The 26,138-nt window shown below is 34.5% G+C and overlaps 1 long non-coding RNA gene across 1 annotated transcript; it reads left to right on the top strand.

Moving 5' to 3' along the window:
• Positions 1-14,511: 14,511 nt before the first annotated feature.
• LOC118820966 lies at positions 14,512-18,792 on the top strand. The gene is made up of 3 exons (XR_005008297.1): positions 14,512-14,627; positions 16,065-16,200; positions 18,664-18,792. It is a non-coding gene; the product is annotated as an uncharacterized LOC118820966 (long non-coding RNA).
• Positions 18,793-26,138: the final 7,346 nt, after the last annotated feature.

The following is a 26,138-nucleotide window of genomic DNA, read 5'->3' as shown; positions in this document are numbered from 1 at the left end:
ACTCAGGAAGAAGATCTTCAACATAAATAAACTTCCTCTTTGTTTTTTTCTTAATTACTGTAAGGGATGTTAAGTTGGAGGACGGACTTATCAGCCTTGTCAGGGATAAATTCACACAACGTTCCTTTTCTTAAGCTTTGATCAGAGTCTGTTGGTCATCTTTTGTGTTCCAGAACCAAAGAAACTCCAGGTCATCATTGTGCTGCTGCTGATGGACGGTACCCTCCCACAGTAGGATTCAATTCTGTTTTATTATTTATTACCTTTTATTTAAATAGGAAGATATTATAGAGAGGAGGAGATCACTTTTATGGGTGTGGCCTGGCCAGTCTTATTAATTAGTCATAGTCTTATTATCAATATTGAGTGCCTTAAAATTTACATTTATTACCTTATGAGTTCATTTATTTTTAACATCAGATAACATGGGATATCTTAGGATTTTGCCTTTTCCAATGAATCATGTTAAAATAAGTGTAGAAACTGGTAATCCAGTGCTTGTAAGTTTGAAATAGTGGAAAGAAATTCTCCAATCTCCAAACCAAAGTTGTGCATGTTTGATCATCTTTGCATTTTAATATTAAATATCATTAAAAATCAAACCTACATTTTCTCACTCATGAAAACAAATTACAACCAAATGTTTTAAAAACATCCATCGTTAAATTACACTGAACTGAATGTTTAGAAACGCACATCAGAGTGACCGTTATAAAAGTGTACAACAAGATTCCAAAATCAAAACGCATTGTTTCACAGAAAATTGTAAAAAGAACTGAAATAATGCTGCTTGTAAATATTCAGCTCCATTCATATAAGGACTTGGTAGAGTTCAGTCTAGAGTTCAGAGTAAAGTCATTTTACTTGATGTGAAATGCTCCATTCTGGAGACACAAATTCAGCAATTTCCATTTTATTTTCTATCAAAACCACCAGTATACTTACAACCAATGATAATTAATGGTACAGTATGATGTGCTTACATGAGAAATCAAGCCCCAGCCTGCTGGGTGGAGGACAGAGGCGTTACCTACTATGCTAGACAAACCACAGTTTAAAGACCAGAATGATGATGTCACTACTGTCATTTCTATTTTGGTGTAGTGGGTAACATCACTGCCCTCCACCCAACAGACTAGCTTTGAGTCATCAAATGGGACAGAACCAAGAGTCCTTGAATAAGACCCCTAACACTACGTTAGTAACCTGTGACATCATTAGACTCTGACATTAACCACTCTGGGTGTTTGCATGTATATAAGCGAAGCTGAATGTTGGATGAGCAAACAAATCTAAGTTACTAAACAAATAAACTTTAGTAAAGATGACTACAAAGCAGCTGTAGAGAAAACTCATAAATCTTAATTGTTTCTTTTTTACAATGTAATTTATGATTGGCAGGGAACATAAGCATTAAAGATAATTCCAATTTCAGGCCCAGATCATTCCATGAGGTATATGGGCACATACTGTGCACATACTCAGGGGCCCAAACCACTAGGCGGCCCTTGCAAGCAATTATGAGAAAAATTTAAACAGCTGTTTTTAGTAGCAATTTTACTAGCGAAAAACCAAAGAAATGAACTTCAAAAAAAAAAAAAGAAATTCATTAAAGTGTGTCATTGTGATGTGGCTGATCACAGTTCTGATGCATTACATCTGCTTTGTTTTCTTCTCTAATCACTGCTTAGAAACCGTTCCATTATCCATCATTTGGAGAAGCTTTCAGGTTATTTTAAGCTTTATGGTAATGTTCCTTTACATTTACTTTGAATTTAATGCTCCAGATATTCAAAGACTTGCCGAGTAGATCTGTAAAAGCAAGATTTGATACTTTGACAGAGTAGATCATGCCCATTTGTAAAGCCTCTCAAAAAATGTCAGCCACTCGAGTTAAAGACATACAGCTTCATTGTCCTTGTCAGCAGTGAACTGTGAACTCTCCACTTCCATGCATAAAGTCATCAGAGGTAAGATATAAATGAAAAACATAACTGTTGTGGCAGAATGTTTTAGCTTGGAATGTTTGACAGTGTGGGTTTTTAAGGTTGTTGTTTTTTTCATGTTTATTATGTACATTTCAGCTGTTCAGTTTTAATTGATTTTTCTTTTTATGTTAGCCTGTGTTCTTATTAATGTGTGTGTAATCTTGCTATTATTTTGTCTTGATTGGACAAAAAATGCACTTATAGCAGTGACGTGCCCTTTTTTGTGCTGCATATCCCTTATGTAATCTACTTTGATATTGCAAAACATTTCCTGACCACCAGAAAAGCTAGCCTGATAAAAGCCCTCCAAACATTTGTGCCCAGGGGCCAATAACTTGACGATTTGCGCCTGAACAGTCAATGTGGTTTTTACATGAAGTATTCAATTCTTGTCTAACTCCCTGAGACATTAAACATTAGAATTGTATGCAGTGGTGGTGATGGGAACCAGACATCTGAAGCGAGACCTCTAAAAGCTCCTTAACAGAAAATGATTATATGAACTGGTTGTGAAAATTAAAGATAGAATTTTAGACCAATTTGAGATAAAATTTGAGGTAATTCTTTTTTTAAAGGCATTCATGGTGGAAAGATACATGATGGGCTTTGTAAGACAACATAGTACAAAATAGAATTTTATTTTTCAGATTGACTACATTTTTACCAACATGGATGTGTGAATAGTAAATAAAATGACTACATTTGTGTTATTCACATTGTGAACCCTGGTTCCTATCCCACCACTGTAAAGAAATCTTGTTAAGAGTTAGTAAGTTTTTTCAGAACAAAGCATTTCACCTCACGCCACTCTGACTCACTTTGTTTATATCTCAAAATTTTAATTACACAGACATTTTGAAGAATCAGTGGAATTCCCATTTAAAATGAGACATTTCTGCCCTCCAGAGGATATAACAGAGCAATACAAATAATTGTTTAATTACTTAATATAGTAATAAATATAATTAATGAAGTGACCCTTATTAGTCTTACAATGGGGAAATTTCACCTCCACATTTTACCCATCTGTGCAGTAAAACACCACATACACACTAGTGAGCACACTTGGCCTGAGCAGTGGGCAGCCCTATCTGCAGCACCTGGGGAGCAGTTGGGGGTTAGATGCTTTGCTCAAGTGCACTTCAGTCATGTACTGTCGGTTTAGGGGATCGAACCGGCGACTTTCCAGTCACTAGGCTGGTTCCTTAACCACCAGCCCATGACTGCTCCCAACCTTATTAATGTTAATTATGTAAGTCTTTTAATATGATTAAAGAAGGACTGTCAGTTTAAAGATCAAAGGTTGATGAAAGGTTGACAAATACTTTAAAAAACAGCCTGAATTGGAAATCAGAATGTATTTTCCATCCGTACAGTGACAAACTTCTGAATGAGACGCGGTGCATTTCCTCTCACTGATAGAGTTGAAGTGGTAAAACATGATACTGTAAATTTGGATGGACGAATTCAGAAATATAAAACTTTTGTCGTTTAAAGGATGATCTTGGATATGGCATAAACTCAAGAGGTTTAAATAAAGTAGCATGATAAATAATGATATACACAAACGTAATGACACTTCTTCTTTTTCACTTTTGTAGTTGTATGGTCAGAGTGGAAGCTGCGTGTGACTGAAGGACTAAATGAGAATGCTGGTCATCTTTGGAATCTTGCTGATGTTCACAGGAGCTTCCATGGGTGAGTTTCCTGCAGTAGCATTTCAGTTTACAATTTGAATTTATATCATGTTGAACGTGTATTCATTTGATCTGATAGGTTGTGGTACCTGAACTGAAATGTTTTAAATGTCTTTTTGTGAAGGTAATAAAAGCAATATTATCATTATTACACTTAAAAACAATAACAAACAAAAGTCAAAACGAACAATAGTCACAGCTGCCATTGTGATACAAGCCGTTACTTTAGATGCATATGTATTATTTGCTGTTTTATGAGTAAAGTTTTCATTATTATTTAAGCAAAGTAACAAAAAAACAGTAAGATCTTGGTGGGAGCATAGTTATTAGGACAAAAAGGCTGCAGGTGTGGAAACAGACAACTTTACTCCTGCACAAGAGTGAGAGCAGGACACAACCCTTTTCAATTTACCATGAGAAAAGCTTCAGACTGATATTAAAGTGGAATTCAAACTTTCTTCATAATTCCATCAGAGTGGTTTGAGGTGAAATGGTTCATTGCTTACCAGATCTTACCAGATCTACTTTCTTTACAGTGGTGGTGAGAGGAACCAGGCTTCACAATATTTATAGCATAAATACAGACATTTTATTTCTAAAATGACCTACATACGTTTTTTTTTAGGTTTTATACGTAATATGATGATTGTAAAATATTTTCTCTGATGACTACTTTACCTGACCTGTCCAGGGTGTATCCTGCCTTCCGCCCGATGACAGCTGGGATAGGCTCCAGCACCCCACCGCGACCCAGAAGGATAAGCGGTTTAGATGATGGATGGATGGATGGACTACTTTACCTTAAAAAAATGTTTTATGCCAAAACCTTCACAAAACCTTTGTAAAACAATGTTTCAGACTTCAGGCTGTGTATTCATAACCATATCATGTAATAACTTTCAGTGAGGGAGCTTTTAGAGGCATTAAACTCTGCAGATGTCTGGTTTCTATCACCACCACTAGAAACAATTCTGACTCACACCAGACCTCTCTGAATGACTTTGTTTACATCTAAGTGAGCAGCGTATACAGAAATGTTAAAAAAAAAAAGAGTGGAATTCCCTTTTAATGTTGACTTTGCTTGCAGTGCTCCTTTATTATTGTTTTTTTTTTCTATCACAGTGAAATTAAAGTATATCTTATTAAACTAATTAGACATCTTTAACTCTCCTGCACATTTCTTGCATGCCTAATGTCATCGCCTCAAAACCATTCACTCATTTACACATTTACTTCTTCACTGAAAACTGTCACTCAGTGTTTAATCTCAGCTCTCTGGTAAAAACAGGCTGTTTAAAGTGTGTTAGAGGTGAATACAGTAGACGACACTTCACTGTATCAGATTAATAACAGAATGTTTTTGCTGTTCTTCCTCTGCAGGTTTGCTGTCCATGAACCCTGTTTGTAGATTTATTCAGAGTGATCCATGTTATGGAGCTGTGGGACGACCACTGTACCTGCAGCTGGAATCTGAGGATCAATTAGAGTTACTGAAGAACATCAGTGGAACTCTTGCTGATCAAATTTTCAAATATAAAAAGTACAAAATCACACAAAACTTTTCAGATTATCCAAGATGGCAGTTTGTTACTAATAACAGCACCATGATAATAAGCAGTGCAGAGAAAAGAGACTCAGGAAGATACACTTTACATGCATTTGATTCAGCAGGGAGAGGCAGAGGCATTTATCATCTCCAGCTGGTTATTGAAGGTAGGTCTACACAACCTCTAATTACACTGATACTAACATGCATCATTAAAAAAATTTAAATATTAATTGACTTAGAAATTTCCTAATGGCTACAATTCCTAGATTTTTATCAAACTGATGCCAGATACATTTTTATTCTTATCTTATTGTCTACTTTTCATTTGTTACAAACTGTAAAATGACATGAAAATTAACATTTTTTATTGTATTTGCAAATATCAGGTTTTCCTAAAATTTCTTTGTATCTTAATTTGTAGGTTCTTGTATCCAGGGATACATTTTTTAGAAGTTTGGTAAATGTTTAAGTGTCTCATTCAAAATTTATTGAATTTGTAGATGAAGTGGTGCAGCCCAGCAAAGGCATTATCCTTTAACAGTGACAAATATTGTTTGGGATCTGTAATCCAGACTAATCTAGACTGAGCAATAATCTTGACTGAACTGTAATCTGGATTGAATTTTACTCTAGACTGACCTGCAGTCATAGACTAGTTGAGCTGTAATGTAGATTAAGCTGTAAGCTCCACTGATCTGTTGATCTATAATTTGCAGCTGTGGTGTCCTCAGTGAATGTGACATATGACTGCCTCTCCAGTGAGATGAGGGAAGTTCACTGTTCCTCTGATGGAGATAATGTGCACTACAGCTGGACTTTACCACATACACACCAACTGGCTGATGGGAACCAGACTCTTCTGCTGAACAGAGAAGCTGTGACCTGCTATGCTCAAAATCATGTCAGCAGTGGACACAAAACTATTGAACTACGTCAGTGTTCTGGTAAAGTGGATTCATTCTCTCCTAATACAAAACAATATTACTGAACCTGTGGTATAAAAATATCAACTATAGTTCTACATAACACAAGAAAAAAAAACGTATTTTCAAGCCATCACATGATTACCTTTTTTTACCTTCTTCAATATATAGATACATTTTTGTACAATTCATATGGTTGTATGCAAAAGTTTGAACATCAATGGTCAAATTGCATGTTTCGTTGATCTTCTAAGAGAAAATAAGCCTCTATAGAGAACACAGTTAAATATGCCATTTAAGTTATACTAACCTAAAAATGACCTGATCTAGTTGCAGACTAATAAGTAACTGTAGCATAAGATATTGGTAAAAAAAATGGTAAAATAATGGTAACAAGTTACACCTAGAAATTGCATCATCATTTTCTAGTTGTTAAAAAATAATAACTTAGTAACTGTAGCTGTGATGGATTGGTGACCTGTCCAGGGCATTTCCTGCCTTCTGCCCAATGAGTGAGTGAGTTAACAACTGTAGTGGTAACTGGTTGGTAATAAAATGGAAAAATAATGGTAATAAATCATTTTTAATTTACAGAGATGAGGTGTCCAGCTTTTACAGCATAATATCTGCTTTATCAGCATATCCAACTCCAACTCCAACTCTTTTAAGACCTTATAGGGTTTTACGATATTAATCTATTACCCCAAAAACAGTGAAGTAGTTCTGCTGAAATGATGTGGTCTTAGTGCTGAAAAATATTTATTCACATGTGTCTACTTGCTTTACGGACAGTATGATGTTTAGACATAGTTACACACTAATTAAAGTGAAATTAAATTGTATTGAAGCTACAAAAAGCCAAATAATTTCTTTCCATTTAGTTTCTCAGTTACTGCATCTCACATCAGGTGAAAACATCACTTCTTCTAAATGATGAGTGTAATAACTTTTACATGTTGTTCTACCTTCCAGTGTTGTTAGTCAGGAATAGATAAAGTAATTATATCAAGATTGCACAGAATGAGAGCTGGAAAATACAATGTGTTCCCATTGTGTTACATGTTCTCATAACACTTCCAACCCACAGTGTTACTGTTGTGCAAAGCTGGTGAGGTAAACACTACAAATACAGAAACCACTCACAGACCTAACAAGTGAGTTTCTAAAAACATATAATTTTGTATAGAATTATATTAATATTAATTACATTAATATAATTTGATTTCTAACATCCAAACACCTTTTTTAAGTTACAAAGAGTTTTCATCTTTTTATCTACAGTTTTTACTCATTAGTAAATCAATTCATATCAATATTAATCAATCAAAAAAAAAGTCTAAAATTTCAGATTTAGAGGGTGTAGAGGGTGTGTTCACTTATTTTCACTTAGAAAACAAAACATGTCATTTAACCAGAGGTGCCCAAATACAGTAATGCAGTCATATGCCCATATTTTAGCACCCCTGGCCAAATATGTTGTTGATTTTCAAGTGAAAAAAAAACAAACACAACAGCTGCAGCAAACTATTTTAAATGTTCTGCAACTGTAACACACAGTTACTTTACATTTGATAAAAGTCAAGTGGTCTTTATTGTCATTCCTCAACATAAATTGTGTAAACTGGAACAAAATGTCGTTCTTCAGGCCTCATAGTGCAAAACAACAGCAGCATATTACACACCTATACACAGAGTGCAGATATGAAGTCTCACATAATTGTCTTTTCTGTTCAGGTTTATTTACTTCTGTCTAGATTTATTTACATATCATACCATCCACACAGCATCTGAGTTCTGTCCTCCTCTCTTACTGTCTTTGTCAGGTTTCATGGTGTTTGTGTCAGTGTGGCTCTTTGAGGTCATCATCCTGCTGTCCCTGTTAGTTGGAGCGTTTTACATCTACACCAGAATCTACAAGAAACACAGAGCAGCTGCGAGTAAGACCTGTATGTTTATTATGGAGTATATTAACTATATATTTGAATAATATTGTAACCTGAATATATTAATTTTAATATTGGAGAAAATTCACTCACTGGCCTCTTTATTAGAAACACCTAACTTGTACTTATACTCTACATCAGTCACCATTGGTCAGTGTCTGTTTGAGTTTCACTGCTGAGGGGCTGCTGCTGTCCAAGTATTATTTAACTGTTGGACTATTCTGAGCACATCAGTGAGACTGACATGGTAGCTTGTCTAATGCTTTCTAATGAAAGTGGTCCACCAACTAAAAACACCCAACCAAGAGTGGCTCTGTGGTCAGAAACTGACCACTGTTGAAGAGGTATATGATGGCTAGGACAAACTGTGTCTCTAACTGTAGACCAGCAAGGTGGAGTTTCAAAGTAGGGGTTTCTAATAAAATGGCCATGGAAATTCTATATCTGCAGATGGAAAAAAGGAAACATGATCAATAATGAAATTAATCAAAATTGAACTTTTGCAATCAAGACCGTTTTCAATGAAGCTCTATGAATATTGACATGTCTTTGCTCTCTAAACTAAACATAATATCTTTATTTTTCATTTTTTTTTCATGAAAAAAATGTCAGCTGCTTTTTACACTGTGTCAAAATTATTGATGAATGAATCAAGATAAAATGGTCCAAAGTGGCTTAGGTTAAAACAGTTACATTATCTTGCATCGAAATTTAAGATATATTAGATTGTCTGCTGTGAAGTCTTGTTTAAGCTTGGGGTCTCTGTGCCGTGATGATTTCCTTCAGAAACATAAAGTAGATCCAAAGCTTCCACTGAGACCTTATACCTGCAGTGGTCACCCAGTGGTCTTCTCCACTGTAATGCTCATAGGTAAGGAATAGGAGGTGGAGAAGGTTCTGTAGACCAACCTGGGCCAAGAAGAGGAGGAAGAGGAAAAGATGAGCAAGTTTCTGTATTGCACACAGTCTAAACCATCAGCAGAAGAATAATGCTTCAGTGAAGAAGAATATAGTTTTTGGGAATATTTTCATTGAAATCTGCTACATATCATTAATGTAGCCATGCCATAAACATGTCCAGCAACAGAACACAGTCACATTATCATTACCAATATCGGGCATAAGGTATAAAAGAACAAAAACATCGAAAATTATCATGTGACATAAGCTATGTTGTCAAACATTATGGCATCTGTCAAGTAGTGGGAACTAAAAAAGTACGTCTTTAATTAAGTTCATTTTTGTTCAATATAATCTTGTCTATAGTCTTGTTTCAATTATGCAAATATTACAAATGACTCTTGTTTCATTGAAAAGTTGATGGAACAAAATATTTACAATTTTGAAATGCAGAGCAGAAAATCAATCAGGAATTGTTCTCACTGGTACCTATGTAAATATAGTTAAGTGAGTTCGGTAACACTTTCTATGAATGTCGCATTTGTAAGCATCTATAGGCACATTTATAACATGTTATAATGCATTCATCAGACATTATAAACATGGTTATGAATATTTATAAAAAAGAATTACACTAAATTACACTTCATAGCCATGTTTATTATACATTATGAATTGTTAATATAATGCATTATAAATAGTGTTAATAACATGTTATAATGGCAACACCAAAGAAGTCAGTCCCAGCTTGGAGAGCATAAAGTAAAAACAAATACAAAGCTAACGGTGGTGTACATTGACTTTCCCACATTGGGTAAAACACTGATGGCAGCACTAGTTTAAACTCTGACATTTGAAGCCTGTAATGAGCTTTATTATGTATGTTTTAGTGTTTCAGTAAATCCTTCAATAAATACTTCAGCTTGAAGCCTCACTCTTAACACTGGAGGAGGCTTTAGTACAGTACGCTTCACTTTACTTAGAGCGGATAAATACAACTTATGAGCTCTTATAATTTGTTATGATCAGTACTTATAATGTATTATGTTAACAATTCATAATGCATAATAAACATGGCTACAACGTATAATGCATTTTTATAAATATTTATAGCTATGTTTATAATGTCTTATGAATGCATTATAACATGTTATGAATGTGTTTATAGATGTTTACAAAGGTGACATTCATAGAAAGTGTTACCGTGAGTTATTCTATTAGTTAGGACTTCTATTAAGCTAAAACGTCCTAAAGTGTGATGAACTACTGGCATAAGCAGAAAGTGATAAAGGAATCAGCCAATCATGTTTTGATAACCTATCAGTGGGGACAATTGTAGAGAATCAATGTAAAACTGCTACCAAAACGTGAATGTTAAATGTTTTTAGAAGCTTCAAAGTGTAGAAGTGCAATAAAAGGTTATGTAGAAGTGCCAGTAAGAGGATAATGTGAATGACCATTAGCTTAGTGCAAACAAACAACTAGAATCCCAAGTGGACATTAGAGGAAGTTAGTATTATCGTAGAAGTGGGCTATTTCCTCATGTTTTGGCCAAGTTTTATATTGATGGCCCAAACTGGAGGCCTAGCTCTGACAATCACAGTTTACAACTGATGTCAAAACAATTACCGTTAAAGGTAAAATGACACTGTTGTATTACTGAACAAAGTCTCTCATGAAAACTCATGACAACAGTTATAAAAGGAATATTTATGTGCTGCAGAACATTGTAATATTTGGTTCCTATAACTATCATTGAAAAGTAATTTTTTCTAGTCTCCTGCTGACTGTTGGTGATTACAATTAGTAATGTCCACTGAAACAAATCCAAAAATCCAAATCCAATCCAAAAACGTAAGCCTCATGTGGATGTTTGACCACACATCACTTGTAGATCTACAGCTGTTTTAAATAAATACATTTAAGCACCTTTTGTTCATATATCTCGAATCTTAATCGTATATCATGATTATATCTTATATCATCATATATGTTATATCTTAAGCATTTAAGATCTATGAACAAATATTAATACTGTATAAAGAGCTTAGTCTTTATATTAATCTGCATGATGCTAAGTTTTCAATGCATCACATGAATTAGCATCAACATACATAACATACTGCCTGTCTCTGTATGTTCCAAATCATTCTTTAAGGTCTAGTTTGGCAGGCTTAAGTACATAATTTCAAGAAGCAGCTGAAAACATATTTTTACCACCTTTATTTTTAATGATTCCATTGTTTTTACTTACTAGGATTGCTGTGTTTATTTTTTAAGTAGTCATTGTTCTTTTGTATTTCTATATTATGCAGATAAATTATATTTGTTTTATGTTATTATTTTATTACTATTTTTGGAACGACTTTTGTTTGCTATTTTATGGTAATACTATCACTGCTTTTTAACTATTGTTTCTTGTTCAATCGTTCTTTGTTTATTTCCTTCCCCTTGCTTTCATGTTCATGTGGTTTTGTTTACATTTATACCTTGTGAAGTACTTTGAGACACATTTCTATGTGCAAGGTGCTATATAACAAAGCTTATTATTGTTAAAGATGAGGCCAATTATATCAGTGCAATAAGTAATGAGAGGCTGTGCTTTACTGTGATTTTTACACAGTTAAGGGATGATGTTAGGCAACACAAAATCTAGTAAAACCCTCTTAAACATCGCTGTAAAATCACTGTGACACGCTGCCTCAAATGGCTGAATGCTTTTAAAAAAGTTACAAAATACAAAACTATACACCGATCTTCAGCTAATAATTTAATTCATTATTAATGAGTATTGCAATTACAGTTCTATTCATTTCATATGTGTATAATATGTTCAGCAACATGTCGATCTTGTCATCTTGTTTGTGCTCTGTGTAGCTTTATTGCTAAACAGAATTCCATGTAATACTGCAGTTCTAACATTCATGTCAATAAAGCTTTTTAAATTACACAATGTATGAGATCTGATATAAAAGGAGAAGCATATATGTAATATCCTTCTTGTATGTAGAACTGGTCACAGGCCTACACAATCAAATGGAGAAATTATGGAATAAACCGTATTTTAAGATAATGAAATATGATTTATTTTCTGTGAACACTGTCACTGTATTATGACCAAAGTTATTATGCTCTCCGCCAAGCTCTGCCTTATTTTCTCAGCCTTCCCATCACAACTGTTTTGCCAACTTTATTGGGTGGAAGTTATGTTTGTGTTGAGTGGATGCGTGATTTAGACTGAGGGGTGCTGTTGGTTAGTAGAGTAAAATGTTGGCCGTGTTTACGTAAATCCAGAATTCTGGTTGATGTCAGCTGATCCAGTGTTGCTTTTGTTTTTTTATCAGGGCAGAAACATCAGAATAAGTATAATGATGTTAGAACATGATGTTAGAACATTGTGGTACATGGCACGTTTTGAAAATAATGTTTACCAAGTTAGCCTGCCCACTTTTTCACAGGCCTTCCAAAAAATGTACTTCTGCCTACACCACTGATATCCTGTACATTTAGCAATCTTGTTGAGAACAGCTCCTTCCTCCTCATCCTAAAGAGGGTTTATAGCACTGAGATTCAGGGTTTGTCACTGTCAGGTTTCTGGAACTGACTGTCCTGTTCATGGAGCAATTCAGTAATGTTGTGTCATAGTCTTACAGGTCAGACTTCTGTCTTTTATCATTATCATGCTGAAAGTATCTTTCTAAATGTGGTTAGGATCAGGGTTGGGAACCTGTGCTCTACAGAAAGACTGTAAAACCTGCATTTTTTAGATCAAGTATTTTTCCAGCTGCTTGAGTCCTGCTTCATTTTGCTCTTGGACCCATCTTCTTTGTTAGCCAAGAGCAGAAGCACTGAACTGTACATTTTAGAGTGAGCTGATGTATTAGCTTCAGTGTGAAATTCTTCTAGTTATACAACTGGACTATGCTTTTTTATTCTATGAATTCTATGATTATTCTATGATTTATTTATTTTTGTTACATTTTCACCAGTTGACTTTTTTAATATAGAAGCATGAAACTTTGCAGTGCTGTAAAGCCTATATGGGAATGGTGCATTTGTGCTTCAGAACAATAACCTTAACCTTAACCTTCACCCTAAGAAACACCTCAACAACCACCATTAATATCAATGGTGCAGCAACACTATAGCAAAATTTCCCTAGAAACATTTGAGGCTTTTTGGTACTTTGGTTGATTTTACTTGACATTCTGTCTAGCAGGATTTTAAAGGAAAGCCTGGTTAGAACATAACATACATACAATTTGTGAATAATTTTTTGTTTGTCTTTAAGCTTTGATTTAAAACTTTTGTAAATTGCCTTTCTTTTGGTTGTTGGCCATGTAGCCTTTAGCTTGTCAATCACTACTGTACCAAGCAGCAAGACTAGAGTTGGAAAGCACTACAAAAAGACGCTACAATCAAGGTCTATGTCACCCCCTGCTGTTACCATTAGTAACTGTTTCCACATGATTAATGTTTCATCCAGCATCTGTAATTTTTACATGGCATCTCTTTTCTGTGCCCCTCTTTGTTTTTCTGTCTTTGTCAGGTTTTATAGTGTTTGTGTTCTCTTTTGTGGCTCTTTGAGGTCATCATCCTGCTGTCCCTGTTTGTAGGAGAATTTTACATCCACATCAGAATCTACAAGAAACACAACAACTGAGACTAAGACTAAACATGATATTTATTATCTGTTAATATCAATATTGGAAATTAAACACTTATTGGACACTTTATTAGAATCACCACCTTGTACTTCCACTCACTGGTCACTTTATTAGAAACACCCACCTTGTCCTTCCACTCGCTGGCCACTTTATTAGAAACACCCACTTTGTACTTCCACTCACTGGCCACTTTATTAGAAACACCCACTTTGTATTTCCTCTCACTGGCCACTTTATTAGAAATATCCACCTTTATTAGAAATATCCACTCTATATTTATTGAAAAGAACAATTTTTGAAGTAAACATGGCGTATTTTTGGGGTATATTTAAGATATATTTCAAATTGAATAAGTATTATGACTACTACCCATTATATCTAAAGATGAAGTTGTTCAAGAAAAAAGCACTCAAAAGCACAATTAAATGCATTTAATATATATTTAATAAATAAGTATATATATAGTATTAATATATAAGTGAAAGTTTGTGTAAGTTGTTCCATAACACATTTAGTATGTATTAAAGTGTGTTCAAAGTGCTTTAAAAGTATGTACTTTTTATTTTAAATGTGCTTTTAAGAGTACATTTTTCTTTAACAAGGGGAACTAAAGACAGAATGTTTTTGTAAATGTTTACTCTGAAATTACAGCACTTGTTCACAGTGAAGCTGATCATCATCATCAGTCTTCTGTTAAAACTCCCACTGTGGTTGTTATGAACTCAGGAAGTAACTCTTAAACAGAAATAAACTTCCTGTTTTTTTTCTTAAAGACTGACGTGATGTTCAGTTTAAGTAGGGGGATGGACTTATCACCCCTATATGGGTGAAGAACAAACTGTGGTTCAAGCAACGTCCATTTTCTACAGCTTTGATGCCTATTGGTCATTGTTTGTGTTCTGGAACCAGACAAACTGCAGGTCATCGTTGTACTGCTGATGTGGACAGGAGCCTCACACAGTAGGTTTGATTTTGTATTACTATTACTGTTCAGCCTTTTTTATATGTTGTTGTTATATATTTGTGGTGCATATATCCTCTACAAATGTGCACACATAGTGGCCCTTATTCATCAAAGTCACTTATAAAAGAGAGCTTTCATCACATTTAATCATGAATGAGCTGCTCTGTGTCTGATTTATAAAAGCTTTCATATGAGTGGAGATCTGAGCTTCAGTGTTTGAAATCAAGCGCCAGTCTACTAGCACCACATTTACATATCATTTACATGAGCAGCCCTAATTAATGTGGATGCTTCAGTAGGGAGCTTTAGCTATGGCTATGCTCATAGGTGGAGGTTGAGGTCATGATGACTGGAAAGGATAAAATGTGAAAGAAACAAAATGTCTGTTTTCTCTTAGACAGAATGATGTGATTGTTTAGTGTGATAGTTTTTCTAAAATAACTTATTTTCAGGCTGTATTATTGCAGCTTCAGTACTGGCTGTGTTTTGTATTTGCTGTTTTTTGGGCGGAGTCAGTGTTATAAACCAAAAGCACAGTGTAATGTCTATAAATGGAACATGAAATAGTTGCATCATTTGTTTACAATAATGTTCATGTAAAATCAGTACATACACTTTTGTACTGGATCTTATGCGCACAAATTATTAGTGTTATTCACATGTTCTATTTTTATTCCCATCATTGATATTATAAATTATATTGGTTGTAGTTTGATTAGTTAACCACATATCAAGTATTTTTCAGGTTGTTACATGTTTATGCTCAAATTTAAAGGCACTCGTTGATCATACAGATGTGCAAAAAGATGAAACTGATCGATAATAAAACTGTAACTGTTATTGGGGAAATTTGTGTGCATCATTTTACGATCAGAATTGACTGTATGTAACTTTAATGAACAATGTCCAATGTGTTTAACATTGTACATTTACATTTGAGGAAAAAAAGGATGTATTCATAAATTTAAACAAAGATATGTATAAAAAATAAATTGATAGGGAAAAAATATTCAGGCACTGTACTAAATATAAACAAAGTGTGTTCAGTGCGATATTGTGCAATACCACAGAATCACCAGCAGGGTGAGTCAAGAGGCTGGTAGAAAATAGACAGGAAGTGATGTATTTTTGTTATTAGCCCTGCTTTTCCTGATGGTTGTTGATCATTGAAAGGAGTTGAAGTGAAGCATTGTGTATCTGCTTAATTATTTGCTGTCAGGCATAACACAGAGTTTAAAAACACTAATAAATCAGGTCCCAGGTATTAATGTTATTGATGTTATTTGCATTAAGACACAATCTGTTCTGTTGTGTCTATGTAAAGAAGACCTGAAAATCAAATGAAATATGCTTTAATTTGGAAAAAAAGAAGAATAATATGAAATGAGCTCTTACACAAACATAAAGACACTTTCTCTTTCTCACATTTTTAGTATCATAAAATTTCAAAAGCTCAGAGTGGTCAGAGTAGTCAAAGTGGTCAGAGTGGAGGTTGTGTGTGACTGAAGGGCTAAATGAGAATGCTGGTCATCTTTGGGATCCTGGTGATGTTCACAGGAGCTTCCATGGGTGAGTTTCCTGCAGTAACATTTCATTTTGCAAATTGAATTCATATCATGTTGAATGCATATACATTTGATCTGATAAGCTGTGGTACTGAAATTTTTGTGAAGGTCAAAAAAGCCATAATATTTTTATTATACTTAAAAAGAATAGTCAAAATAAACAATAGTCACAGCTGTCACTGTGATGCAAGCTGTTACATTCAGAAGCATATATATATAATTTTCTGTTTTATGAGTATTCATGATTAGTTATTAGTTATTATAAGTTTTCATTATTATTTAAACAGTAACACTATGAATGTCACATTTGTAACCATCTAAAAGCACATTCATAACATGTTATTATGCATTCATAAGGAATCATAACCATGGCTATAAATATTTCTAAAAATGCATTACATGTTATAGCCATGCTTATTATGCATTATAAATTGTTAACATTACACATAACAGTGTTTTACCCAATGTGGGAAAGTCAATGTACACCACTGTTAGCTTGGCACTAACTTAACACTGCAGCCCTAACAGCACCAATGGTGAGAAATATAGTATTGGAAATCCCAGGGCATAAATAAACTTTGTATTTGTCTTTACTGGTAACAATTTCTATGAATGTCACCTTTGTAAGCATCTATAAATGCATTCATAACATGTTTTAATGCATGCATAAGATATTATAAACATAGCTATAAATATTTATAAAAAGGCATTATACATTATAGCCATGTTTATTATACATTATGAATTGTTAACATAATACATTATAATGTAACGTAATCTGATCATAATAAATTATAAGAGCTCATAAGTTGTATTTATCCGCTCTAAGTAAAGTGAAGCATACTGTACTAAAGCCTCCTCCAGTGGCTTTAGTACAGAGTGAGCCTTCAAGTTGAAGTATTTACTGAGGAATTTACTGAAACACTAAAACATTCACAATAAAGCACATTACAGGCTTTAAATGTCAGAGTTTAAACTAGAGCTGCCATCAGTGTTTTACCCAATGTGGGAAAGTCAATGTGCACCACCGTTAGCTTGGTATTTGTCTTTACGCTTTCCAAGATGGGACTGACTTCTTTGGCACTGACATTATAACATGTTATTAACACTATTTATAATGCATTATATTAACAATTCATAATGTATAATAAACATGACTATAAAGTGTAATTCAGTGTAATTCCTTTTTATAAATATTTATAATCATGTTTATAATACCTCATGAATACACTATAACATGTTATAAATGTGTTTATAGATGCTTACAAAGGTGACATTTATAGAAAGTGTTACCTCTTTACTTTACACTCTCCAAGCTGGGACTGACTTCTTTGGCTTTGACAGTATAACATGTTATTAACACTACCTATAATGCATTATATTAACAATTCATAATGTATAATAAACATGGCTATAAAGTGTAATGCAGTGTAATTCAGTTTTTATAAATATTTATAACCATGTTTATAATGCCTTATGAATGCATGTTATAACATGTTATAAATGTGTTTATAGACGCTTACAAATGTGACATTCATAGAAAGTGTTACCTTTTAAACAAAGTAAAAGAAAGGGTAAGATCTTGTTGGGAGCATGGTCATTAGGACAAAAAGACTGCAGGTGTGGAAACTGGGACAACTTTACTCCTGCACATGGGTTAGAGCAGAACACAACCCTTTTTCCTGTGGCATGAGCGAAGCTTCAGACTGATATTAAAGTGGAATTCAAACTTGCTGCCTAATTCACTCAGAGTGGTTTGGGATGAAATGAAATGGTTTGTTGCAGAATAAAGTTACCAACTCTATTTTCTTTACAGAGGTGGAGAGAGGAACCAGGCTTCATGATATCTACAACACAAATACAGGCATTTTATTTACTATTCAAAATGACCAGATAACCTACAGGAGTTTTCAGAGATTTTCTATGCGATATTGATGATTGTAAAATAATGGAATTTTCTCTGAGGAATACTTTATCTTAAAAAAACCTTCACAAAACAATTGTAAAACAATGTTTTGCACATCAGGCTGTGTATTCTTAACCAATTTAACCATTCTTAACCTTGTAGATGTCTGCTTCCTATCACCACCACTGTGAACATTTCTGACTCAGTTTCTCTAGAATGGAATGTTTCACACCAAACCACTCTGAATGATTTTGTTTACATGTAAGAGAGCAGTTTATACAGAAATTTTGATTACAGTACATTCATTTAAAATATTCCCTTGTTTAAACAAATTAGACATTTTTAATTCTGTTGCTTGTTTCTTATATGCCTGATGTCGTCTCCCCCAAAAAATTCACTCATTTAAACATTTACTTCTTCACTGAAAACTGTCACTCAGTGTTTAATTACAGCTCTCTGGTAAAAACAGGCTGTTTAAAGTGTTTTAGAGGTGAATACAGTAGACGACACTTCACTGTATCAGATTAATGACAGAATGTTTTTGCTGTTCTTCCTCTGCAGGTTTGAGGTTCATGAACCCTGTTTGTAGATTTACTCAGAATGATCCATGTTATGGAGCTGTGGGATGACCACTGTACCTGCAGTCTTGATACATGGTGAATGGGAGGATACTATTAAAAGAGTTATACTGATACCGGAAATGTCTGATACTGATACTGTCATTAATCTGATACAGTGAAGTGTCGTCTACTGTATTCACCTCTAAACACTTTAAACAGCCTGTTTTTACCAGAGAGCTGAGACTAAACAGTGAGTGACAGTTTTTGTGACATCCAATACAGGCTTTTTTGGAGCTTAGTTTTTATATATGGACTGTATGGCCTGAGGTGAATGGTCCATTCTGAAATTCTAATAGTGTTTACATTCAACATCAGATTCTCATTTCAGAGCAGTTAGGAAAATTCAGAATTCCATGATAGGGGCCTTTACCCTAATAATTTCATGCTGTATATCTTCTCTGTAGGGCACCTTGGGAGAAGATGCCCCCCACACGTTATTCTGTAACTAGTTCTAGGTCCATCTATCAAAAATGTTTAATCTTACATTCATCCTGTTCTGAACATGAGGATAAAGGAACTGTGCATTTTAGCGGTCAGCTTTGTCTCTGGTTAGCTATGTTGGCTATAACCAGGATTGTTATTACACTACCATGAGTTCAGTTAGAACAGGATGACTGTTACTGAAGGAGCTCTGAGTTTTTACTGCTGTTCCAGTTTATTTCCTCTAACTTAATGCAAGTTTATGGAGCACTTTACTTTAAACATTGGCAGTAAGTGGTTAGTGATATATTAATAGTATGATAATGAGTACATTTAAAATAAAAATTACATGCTGATTTTGTAGTTGTTACTAAATAACAAGTTTGCAATTGTAACGTAAGAAGTTGGTTATAAAATAAAAAAAAAAAACAGAAATTATACTAACCTAAAAATGACCTGATCGTTATCTAGTTGTTAATGAATAATAAATAACTGTAGCATAAGTTGGTAATAAAATTGGTAAAATAATGGTAACAAGTTGTACTAACCTAGAAATTACACGAAAATTTTCTAGATGTTAATAACTAGCAACTTTTTCCTGCTTTCTGCCCAAAGAGTGCTCGGTTAGATTCAAACTCCACCACGACCAGGAGGATAAGCAGCTTAGATGATGAGTGAGTGAGTTAGTAACTGTAGTGGTAACTTGTTGGTAATAACATGGAAAGATAATGGTGACAAATAATTTTTTAATGTATAGAGATAAAGTGTCCAGCTTTTACAGCATATCTGCTTACAGCATTATCTGCTTAATCACTCCAATTCTTTTAAAACCTTAGAGGGTTTTACAATATTAAGCTATTACCCTGGAAACGGTGAAGTAGTTCCGCTGAAATTATGTGGTTTTAGTGCTGGAAAATACATTTTGACTTGTTTCTACTTGTTTTAGACACAGTATGATGTATAGACATAGTTACACACTGTAGTGGAACTAAATTATATTGAAGCTTCAAAAAACAAAATCACTACTTTCCACTTTGTTGCTGAAAACATCACTTCTTCTAAATGATGAGTATAATAACTTTTACATACAGGCACCTCTATAAGTGCTGTTACTCTGGAATGGGCTAAACTTCTGTGTAACGTTTTTCACCGAGAGTAATTCCGATGCAATCGAACTGTCTCAAAAGCACAGAAACATCATGTGCTGTTCGATGGTGTCACAACAGCACTCGAAAGCTTAAAACGATGTTGGAAAATGAATGCTACAAACACAAAGGCAAGCACAGATCAGAATGTCAGTGTCCGAGGAAGACGAGGCCAAAAGAGCACGGCTAGTGGCACTGAATAAAAAAAAACGCAAAATATTCACGTTTGCTCCTTCCATTTTGTGATAAAACATAATAAATGCACAAGAGATAGATTCTGGTGAACAAAGCGAATGAAGAGTGCACACCTGATCATATTTTAGTCGGCTACGAAATACTTTGCTACTGCAGTGCTAAACTAATAAACCATTATGGCTACTGTGGCAGCATAACCAATTATGTTTCTCAGAGTTAATGCATCTCATCTAGCTATGTATTCTAGTTTCATTTAAAATCCCTAATCTACCTTCCACAAAACAGCAGTGACGTGGCTACAAGATCTGCCCAGACCAGCGATGCAAGACCATCCTCCTGTCTCTAGTACACCATTGTTTGGAACCATAACCCATGCTGAGTAGTTAGGTTTCTCAACGGACTGGCCTGGCTGTACCTCAGCTTTGAGAAATGTGAACTGTTCGCAATGGTAACACAGAACCCTTCCGATTTTATTGCTGTGTAGATAATTATAAGCTTTGGTTCTTTTACGATTTCTCAGCTTTTCATCGTGTAGACCTTCAAAAACAAGGTAGTTGATAATGTCAACATACATAACATCTGGCCAGTTTCATGTCGTCAACCCAGACTTGGGATGCGTTCAGTGGATGAGGAACAGACTGGGTAACACCATTTACAGTTCTTGTTAAACATTCTTGTCCATGATGCCACCACAACACAACTGCCATCTTCTTGTATCCAAAAAGCAAAACCTAGCTAGCTTCACAGTTTAGTAACTTACTAATGATATATCCCTTTAGCCTTGAAGCTGATCCATACGCTATCGGTTGTCAACAACAAACGCATACCGGAAGTCGTGCCCATTCTCGTTCTAAAGACGAGCAAAGCGTAATGGTAAATGTTGCTGTCTAGGAAAATCGTGGATACATAGAGTGCAGGTATGAACAGCATTGACACATAATTGTCCTTTCTGTCCAGTTTCATTTACCTCTAGTCTAGATTTATTTACATATCATATCATCAACATACCATCTATATTCTGTCCTCCTCTCTTTTTCTGTGTTTGTCAGGTTTCATGGTGTTTGTGTCAGTGTGGCTCTTTGAGGTCATCATCCTGCTGTCCCTGTTAGTTGGAGCGTTTTACATCTACACCAGAATCTACAAGAAACAGAGAGCAGCTGAGAGTAAGACCTGTATGTTTATTATGGAGTATTTTAACAATATGTTTGATATGTTTGAAAAATCATATAACCAGAATATATTAATATTAAAACTGGAGAATATACACTTGCCTCTTATTAAAAACACCTATCTTGCCCTTACATTCACTGCACTCTAAAAAATAAAGCATTGGGTCAACAAAAAAACTTAAGGCACATTTTGCATTAGTCTTTTTGAGTTATGGCAACTGCTGGTAGAATTACATTGATCCAACACAATATTTTAAGTTTGGTGGATTAGCTTTTCAGTCGTAGTAAAAAGCATTTTTAAGTAACATGAACTTAGTAATTGTCAACATGAACAGATATTAAGTTGAAGGAAAACAAAAAATCAAGTTATCAATGTAAAACTATGTATATATAAATTATATTATATTATGTAATTAAAATAATATTTTAAAATACAATTGTAGCCTAATATCACTAAAGATTCATTTAAATGTTTGTTGACTAGCTCAAGTCTTTTTTCCCCCCAACTCATGCTTCTTTCTCAGTAATGTCAGTCTTTCTGAATGAAGTAAAAAAGAGCAAATATTAGACAATATGGCTACTTATATTCTGTACAGTGATTTCACATCGCATTGTACTCAAAGCATAAAAAAGAAAGACACTGAAGTATTTGGCCTACTGTATTTCATTACAAGACAGATATGAGTCTCTGTTTGATGCTGTTGAGAGTAAAACAATTTAAGTGCATGTATTATCCCTCATCAGCAAAGCACAGGATCTGGCAACATCAAACTCTCCAGGATTTTGGTTCCCACAACCGCAATGATGGCGATCTTCATCACGTCTTTTGCTACACAAAGATTGCAGGGTAGACAAGCCCGAAGACAAGGTTTTATTAGCTCACCAGGGAAATTCAATGCCAATGCAAGTACAAATATTTTCAGCCATGAAATGATCCCTTTTTACTCAAGATATAACACCTATTGGTATGTCAGTCCATGCCAGAAAAGCTAACACTAGATGCCTGACTAGCTAGCTAGCTAGCTAATTTGCCAAGCACTCACTCTTCCTCTATACCCCTTTCGTAGTTCATGCCTACTGACCTTCAACACAGCTGCAAAGCAGGCAGAGTTATTCATGTCACAAAAGCAAAATACAATAGCCAAATAGGTCATAAAAAGGTTTGTAATGGTTTTAATATGGTCAATGACAGACTTAAAAAAAGCTGGCTGGCTAGCTGGCTAATTAGTGCGTGCCTACCGACCTTCAACACAGCCACAAAGCGGGCAGAGTTCTTCATGTCACAAAAGCAAAATACCCAGCTATATGGATTATATATGTTTGTAATGGGTAGAACAGTCACCATGCTTATGAAAAACTCCTTTTTTGTGCTGTTTGTGCCATGAGAAGTTGGACCAAGCATGTGCAGGGGAGCTTGTCCATACAATTAAGTTGTACAATGCATATAGTTAAGTTACTAGAAACTGATTTTTTTTTTTCTTTATTATTTATTCAAACATATTAAGTTCGGGTGAGTCAACAATTTGTGCGTCACCAGAAATAAAATAACAACTGCAAATAAAAACTCTGGAAATGTCATATAACTTGATTTTTTATCTTACAAAAACACATATATTTAAGTATTGGCTAAAGACCATCTGAATTACTTTTGTGTGTCCACTTTATTAAAAATGTCTACCTTTTTCTAACACTCAACCACATTCATTCGTTTCTGACCACAAGACCACAAGCTGTTGTCACAATACTATTTGAGTGGTGGACCATTCTGATCACACCGGGGACACTGAAATGGTAATGTGCGTGATGCTGGTGTGAGTGTTTAAGGCAAAGCAGTGTTGCTGGGATCTTTATACTCATCATGGAAATTCCATATTTGCAGATGAAAACGGAAACGTTTAAAAAGAATATGTGGATCAAAGTGACAGTCAAGACAGTTTAAATGAAGATCTGTGAAGCTCTCTCTTCACTTTTGGAACAAAACCTTGTATCTATTTTTTTTATTCTTCACATAATTCGAAAATGCCATCTGCTGGTTACACTGTGTCAAAATTGCATGATGACTGAATCAAAATAAACAATCTAAAGTAGCTTAGAATATAACAGTTACATTAATTTACATTGAAAGTTAATGTTTTTTTCTTCTCCTGTTTTTTTAAAGATATGAGGTTTTGTTTTGACAGAGATTAAATGCTAGTTTGTCTGCTGTGAAGCCTTGTTGAAGCTTGGACTCTGTGTGCTGTGGCTGTCTCCTTCTGAAACAGTGGTGCTCACTAAAACGTCTTCTCCACTGTAATGCTCCTAGGTAAGAAACAGGAGGTGAAGGAGGTTCTGTAGACCAACCTGAGCCAAGAAAAGAAGGAGGTCATCATTAGAGGAGAAGAAGAGCTACCATCAGTCTCTACATCACATACAGTTTGAACCATCAATTGAAAAATAATATTTCAGCTGAGCAGAATGTTCAGTTTTTGGAAACACTTTACTTCAAACCGTCTACAGCCATGCCAGAAACATGCCCAGTAATACAACAGTGTAACGTTCGATTCTGGACCTCTAACCACGATACGCTTTACACAATACTGTATAAAGAGTTTAGTCCATATAATAATCTGCATGATGATACGTTTTCAAAACATCACATGGATCACCATCATACATCGTACATAATGTACTGCCAGTCTCTGTATGTTCTAAATCATTCTTTAAGGTCTAGTAACGGTTTTCTTAAAGCCCAAAACAAGAAAAGAAGCGCTGAGGCCTTTTATATTTTATGCATCAGCAGCAATTACTTTAGATAACATAGAAGTGACTAAAAAACATATTTTTACCACCCTTATTTTTAATGTTTGCATTGTTTAGTAGGATTATTGTGTTTATTTTTAAATAGTGATTGTTTTTTATTAAACTATTTAAATATTAATTGTTTATTGTTATAATTTTGCAACTGAAAGTAAGACTAAATATGATATTTATTAACATCTAAATATGTTATTTATATATTCAAAAATATATATTAATATTAATCACCTTATACTTCACTCACTGGCCACTTTATTGGAAATACTTGTGCTTCAAATTACTGGTCAGATTTATTAGAAACACTCTTCTTGTTCTGCCATTCACTGGCCACTTTATTAGAAACACTTGTGCTTCCACACACTGGCCACTTTATTAGAAACACCCACCTTGTGCTTCCACTCATGGGCCACTTTATTGTCAACACTTAGCTTGGGCTTCCTCTCACTGACCAGTTTAAGAGCTCCACCTCCTCCATCTTATAGGTCTACTGTATATGTGAGCAGTTACAGACTATAACTTATGTTGCTGCTCAGGTTATCAGTGTCAATGTCAAATGAAGAGTGGGATACTATACAAAAATACCTAGCTAAATGTGTCTCTGTGGTCAGAAACTGTCCAATGATGAAGGACTAGAAGATGGCTACTTCAAATTAAGCATGTATAGTCTCTTACTGCAGACCAGTAAAATGGAGCCTCAAGTGGTTTCCAGTAAAGTGTCCAGGGTGTGTGTCTGCAGATAGAGAAATGGAAACGTGGTGAATAATGAAACTTGGATCAGTGTGGAAATGTGTTCATCAAGGCAGTTTAATGTTGATATAATACGCTGATTTGTCTGCTGTAAAGCCTTGTTTAAGCTTGGACTCTCTGTACTGTGGCTATTTCTTCTTTTCAGAATAGAAGAGTAGATCAAAAGCTTTCATTAAGATACTAGTGTGGTGGTCACCTCAAGTGCCTTCTTCACTGTGATGCTCCTAGGTAAGGAACAGGTGGTGGAGGAGGTTGTTGTTCTTCTCCTCTGTCCCCCTTTTGTTCTTGGCCTAGGTTGGCCCACAATGACAGAGAAGAACAACAACCATCAGACGCTCCATCACACAGTCTCAGCTAGTGTTTCAACTAAGAAAAATGTGTTTCCATTCATTTTCTGAGTAAACCACAAACAATAAAATGAAAGTAAAAAACATTGTGGTTTTAGGTATAAAATGTTTTCATTTCTTATTTCAAGAAAATTGTACCTAGAATCATCACTTTTATAAGAAAACATTACATAAAATAATTTTAAAAAGTAATCTTACAGTATTGTTACCACAATAAGAAATAAGACTTTTTTTCACTGTTTGCATTAAGAGTATACTTGAAGTACATATCAAATACTAAAAATATTTTATTAAGTAGAATTCATGGAAATATGCTTAAAATATATTGTTGTATATTTTGTAAAATGTATAGTCTTAAAGTATCACATTTTAAATTCTATTTTAGTATGTTGCAGGAAATACACTTCTATTTCTTCACATACTGAAGTACAAAAAACAAAAGTACATTTTATTGTCATTAACTTCAGTGTGTTATTTAGAAGTTCAGTTTAAACCAATTACTTTTAAAGTGTCCTTTAGCACATTATAGTTGCAACATGAACAACATAAACATATACCACTCAAATATGGGCATCGGCATACCCAAGAATATATGTT

The sequence above is a fragment of the Colossoma macropomum genome, unplaced genomic scaffold (genome assembly GCF_904425465.1).
Source record: "Colossoma macropomum unplaced genomic scaffold, Colossoma_macropomum, whole genome shotgun sequence".
NCBI lineage: Eukaryota > Metazoa > Chordata > Actinopteri > Characiformes > Serrasalmidae > Colossoma > Colossoma macropomum.
This window is presented reverse-complemented; position numbering and strand designations above follow the sequence as displayed.